Here is a 6000-nt window from a genome sequence, read left to right as displayed (position 1 = left end):
TTTTGGAAAAACACTGTCATATTTTGGGGCAATAAAAATACATTTTCACACATTCTGTCGGTAAATACCTGACACAGCTTGCGTCATGTTCTGCATATATTTAATCTTGCACGATGCAGACAGGGCTTGACAACATTTGGAACCGCATCAAAGTGTTTCTACTAGTCTGAAAATGGATTTCCCCATTAATACGGTGATATCTAAAGGACACGTCGTGAAAAGGGAAGTGGTTCCCATGGATGCAGTCCGGGCTTGCTGGGGTTCGCTACAGTTAAGCAGTGACTGTGACACCTAATTGTGGGCTCAGACAATGAGCGTCTATGACACCTACTGCCACATTGTGAAGAAAGTGAGCTGGTCCGATTTGTTGTGCGAGGAGGTGTGACTCCCTGGCGCCAAAAAGAGTTTCCTGCTGACATCCAAGGAAGGCGAAAAACGAAATAAAAAAGATACAAAAGTACTGTTATATGATCAGGAGATCAGACGCACGAACGGCGGTGCATGTGGAGGGAAATTTCCAAAAGCTTTCGTTATGCAGGATATACAAGTCAACGAATCACAAGTGTATGTAACACTCAGAAATGCATCATTTTTCTGACTATCACTAGGATATATTCCATGCAGACTTTAACCGATTCAGCAAAGACATTCCCATGGATTGGTATTGATTTGTTTTACTGGTTTGTGTCCTTGTACAACTAGTAGTAATTCTTGCATCGTTAAAACTTCTTGAAAGTTCTTGCCTTCAAACGACCATCGTCCATGCTTCGTAGGGCAGAAACACGCTTATGAACTTATTCGATCACTGAAAGAAGATAAATTTGCCGTTATCATTAAAAGTAAACAATGTCCAATGTTGTCAGGTAAACTTAGACCTCTTAATGATTCACTCAGTAGCTACTATCAGATTCTTGTGCACTTCTTTAGCAAACGAAAAAACCCCACTACGATGGTTTAGTGACCAACTTTTCAAAACTGACATCAAGTTGACAGAGAATATCTTTGATGACTTAAATAACCTACTATTTCTGCCTTCGCCGGCTTTCTCTTAAACAAACGGATTTGCACAACTCCGTCGATATTGAACGATCATGTTCGGAAAGGGAAAATAGAAGAAAATGTATTCAGTCAAAAGAGTAAATTTGACTCTCGGCATTGAAAAAGTAATTACCCGGAGAACACGGCAACAATTATGATAGCAGTCATGAGATCACGATTACAATAATCATAATCTGGTGGTTTTTCTTTCAGATAGTTGAAAGCTTGACATATATGGTGTAACAATAGTTTCATTGAGATCAGGTTCTAGGGGATAGCAAGTATGTCTTCGCAGTCAGAAAATTGTAACGACTTAGCTCGGCTTAGTACGCGTACCCAATCATATAATGACAAAAATACAACAGCCCTGCGTCAACTTTCAACACTATAAGGAAAGAGATGCCTAGTTTGCATATATGTCCAGAGTATCAACCTATATAATGTGGGGGCGCCTAGGTGATTTTTAAAGTACAAGAAAATAAATTCACCAAACGGTAAAGTCATGCATCGTTATTTTCATTTCTGTCTCACTCTATAAATGGGCGAATCTGTAATCGATACTGGATTTGTCTTCAAATTTCGCCAAGGTGCGTCATTAAGATTTCCTTCCGGTTCCCATGTGTTACGCTTAGCATCGTATCCATGCCATTATATTAAGAATTCATCCTTTAAATTTCCGTTTCGATATCGACATTTCTCAGTTTTCACTTTTCCGAAATATCGATTCGTATTATTGACCTCACATTCGTCATCAGTGTATGAATAAAAAAGTCCAGTTTGATGATAAACAACCGCTCTGCTTCATCAATCCTGAGCAAAGCGCTTGCATCGCTGAAGTTGGCTGGTAGTACTTGGTCTAGGCTTGTATACATTTCAAACTTCTTCAGCCATTTCTGTGAACAATCACTCTCACATCAAATGTATCTCCGAGGTAGGATTTTAGCACTAACATTAATAATGCCAAATCTCCTACCTGGAGTGACCATGTCAGCAAACTCGCCCTCGTCTCTCTCTTTCTCTCTGTCATGGTCCACATCCGTCCGTTGAAGTGCATCTTCGATGCGCCACTACATGTCAACATCAGTCCGGGTCATTTCCAAAATTGGCGACGCTATACTCTAATATGTTTTTCCTATCATTAGCCAATCAGCGGCCAGCGCGTCATCAGTAAAAATACTATTTCCTGGCAACCTCCACATGCGTCCGTGGTTACGTACGCCATAGTGAAAGAGGGGTTTTGCCAAAACACATGGCGTTGCACATTTCATGGGAATACGGATGTCGTTTGTGAAATAACAATTAATCGCGCCGTATTCTGTTTTAAACTCGGCAGTTGTGTGGCCACTCTGTCAACACACATTTTCAAAATCGCGTACCATTTTTAGTCTGCGTCGAACAACAAAAAGTTAGGTATCATTTTAAAACATTGACACCGCTCTTACTTCTTACAAAATGCCATACGCGTACCTACACAAATAACCTTGAAAACAGTATTTCTAATAGAGATGACGAACATCTACAAAATGATTCTCGGTATTTGAGAGAAATCCATAAACTGGCGGTAGAAATGAATCGTAAATATCTCGACTATTTTTACCATTACTGGACTCGTTGGTTGCCATGATCTTGTGAAGAACAAGTGGATCATGTTGACAGTTGAAATTTGTCGACCTTCATAAGACATAGGCTTAATAAGCGGCCGAAAACTGCCTTTCACTCTTGGCGGGTGATTTGTGACCCTGGCGTGACCTCTACTTTATTAATGATGTAATCTAGTCGATGATTGGCTTATAGTCGGAATACATTATCATAATGGTCGCCAATTTTGGAAATGACCCGGACTGAACATGGAGTTGTTCGTGCAGCTGGTTCAGTGGAACTTCAGCTGGTTCTGCCATCTCTTGTTCCGATCTTGTTGCTTATTGATTCTACTACCAGATCTCAGTATCGTATAGCCGTGCTGCGTCAATTTATCTGGATTCTCCACCGATTTGTCACGTCTCTTCCTGTACGGTCTCTGAGTTGAGGAAACGGTCTGGAATCGTCATGCTTTCAGTAACTGAAGCTGACACATGGAGTTATTGCGGTTGTAAACACCATAACGTCGACTGATCCGATTGAGGGAATGGGATTTGCCTCGGTAGTTTGCGTTTCCTTTAAAAATTAAAATTGATGAAAGACAAGAGACAAACACATATGGGACAGGTGGCGAAGTGTTTATCAAGTTTTATTGTTGAAAAATTGTTTGTAGTTCTCTCATAGACGACCATACACAGAAATCAACATTTTCGATGACATCCAAAAATCAAATTTCTTGTACACAAATGCACGTTTTACTTCCCATTTCAAGCAAAGTACATTTACATACATTATCAAACATATATAAATGTACAGCTATAGCAATAGTTTGCCTGATAGACTCTCATGTATTATGATTTAATATTTTTGGGTGAAGCAGTATATCAGCCACATCTTAACTTATTTATAGTTGCGCAAAATATGGTGACCCTCCAGCTAATGTATGAAATATCATTTCCCAAAATGCTTGTGTTATAAATTGCGACCCTTCCTCCCAAAACGCCAGCCCTCCTCCCTGTAATTTCTGTCCCTAACTTACATAAGAATTAAACCAATTGTTATGTAAATTAGCTGACACTGAAGACACTGTTTCAGTTATTCCTGGAGAGAATACTGTAGTGGTTGGAGGGAGGGTCAAGCTTTAGAATGTCCGACAGGGCCGGGGCAGGGTCACATTTTGGACACGACGATAGGGGGAGGGTCACATTTTACAGTACAGGTATGCACGGAATTCCCCCGGCCCACCCCCTGTAATTTCTGAAGTCTCCCTTAGAGAGACTTCCGAGGCAGTACTGTGACCGCGCATCAAGTTACTGGCAATGCTACAGTTGTAACTATATTGACTATATTTCTGATGGTCTGTACTGCAACTGCCTGAATTTGTCATAAAGACTGACCATCGTTCTGGATTCCAGTGCAGTTGGATACTTTTGCAAGTATACAATAATGGTAAATATCAAATTTTTCGCAACAATATTAATAATGATAAATTTATTAATATTAGGGTCTGTACTACAACTGCGTGAATTTGGCATAAATACTGATCACCATTCAGAATTAAAGTGCAGTTGGGTACATTTGTAAGTATACACTAATAATAAGGCAGATATCTTAAATTTAGCAGTTTTCATAATTATAAATTTATTAACTTTTTAAACTTTTGTTATGACTAATAACGCCTGGTGATCCTGTGGGAAAGACGTTAAGGCGCATCGTCTACCATAGCCTGAAACAAAAATCATACCTTGCATCACAAAATTGAACACGTTCTCCAGACCCGGCATCATTTCTACGAATGAGGCACTGAGAGACTATTTGAACGTCACCATTTGAGCCAAGCCAATACAAACGGGCGCCTTCAGACCGTGTCTGTATGTGTTGTTCCGTAGTTGTCGGGTACTTGGAAATGTGCTGCAACTAGCTCACAACTACATACTTTAAGACCAATGAGAAGGATATCGAAGTTTGATCCATATTCCGTGAAGTAATATACGCAATTACGCTAACTTTCTCATATTTAAAGGTGTCTCTTACACACGATTCAAAACGATTTGGCTGTCAACTTCTCGATATTTGTTCTTGCATGCGACATTGGTTGTCACCTTTCTACTTGGTTGTAGTAAAGGGGGAATGATTTTTTTATCACCAATCACAAATAATTCATTCTTCCGCAGCTCTATACTTGTATCTCTAAAGAAGGCAAAGGCAGGCTCTAACCTCGAACGAAATGTCTCACAGCTCCGATACCTCTCTCTCTCTCTCTCTCTCTCTCTCTCTCTCTCTCTCTCTCTGAAGGACGTCTGTTTTGCATGTCTTTTCATCATGCATTAAGTCTCACTGAGGTGAATTTGCTTTACAATGTTTGTAGAATATTTGATTTAACGTAATTTATTCAAAGCCTTTGCTTCCATCATAACACAATCTTATCATAATAGTACTCTCACATTCCCCGGAGAAACGACCTTCTGCGTTCCTTTCCTCAATCAGTTGTGGCTATCCCATCCCATCCTTTGAAGCGCGTTATCTCTATTCAATGGCTCTGAAATTGACTTTGAACGTCACCTTCCTGAATCACCATAGCACATAATTCGTGTTTCCAATAACACTAATGTCAATGACACTATATCGTTTATTATTGATAGAATGTTTCACCAGCGGCTTGTTTACCTATTGCCACAGCATTAAGTTCAACTGGCTCATCAATCTAGTGCTCCGATCTCCTTCACGGATACTAAACCTGACATCAAGAAGTTCCATGGCCATTATGTGGCTGAAGAGGCATAGCAACACAGCAAGAGGGGAATGGCAGATAATGGACACTTAACAGAGCTAAGCGATGAAACTTCCATCGCTTCAAAGCACGTTTTCTCAATAGTATTTAGACATAGAAATTTCTGTGACAATCAGTCAAAGCGAAGGGTGCGTTCTTCAAGTGGTAGGGTAATTGAAAAGTAACGGAAAACAAACTCTGTAGAAGTGTTAAAAGGTGTTTGCAACGGCTACAGTCCTCACCTCACTGACGACACTGCCAAGTACTTAAACTGAGATGGGTCGCCGTGGCATCTCGTATGCATCATCTATTTACAGTCTTTGACGAACACAAAATCCAGACTTCTCGGTTGGACTCATTTTCGTTTGATGAACTTATCGCAGGAGTTTTCTTGGCTCAAAGTTATGTGAATAGTGAAAAATAATAGCAAAGATTAAATGTAGACGAATAGAGACTATTTCTCTCGTTGATTCAGCTGCCGCGGTTCTACTGTACTACACGGGGGCCTCGGATAACCATAAAATGGACCCATTTAGTACGACGAACAAAGCCTGTACTACGGCAGTATATCTGGAATCACGTTTTTCTCTTAAATAACTATGATAGTTAAAAAG

Source organism: Ptychodera flava, chromosome 14 (assembly GCF_041260155.1).
Source record: "Ptychodera flava strain L36383 chromosome 14, AS_Pfla_20210202, whole genome shotgun sequence".
NCBI classification, from domain to species: Eukaryota; Metazoa; Hemichordata; class Enteropneusta; family Ptychoderidae; genus Ptychodera; species Ptychodera flava.
This window is presented reverse-complemented; position numbering follows the sequence as displayed.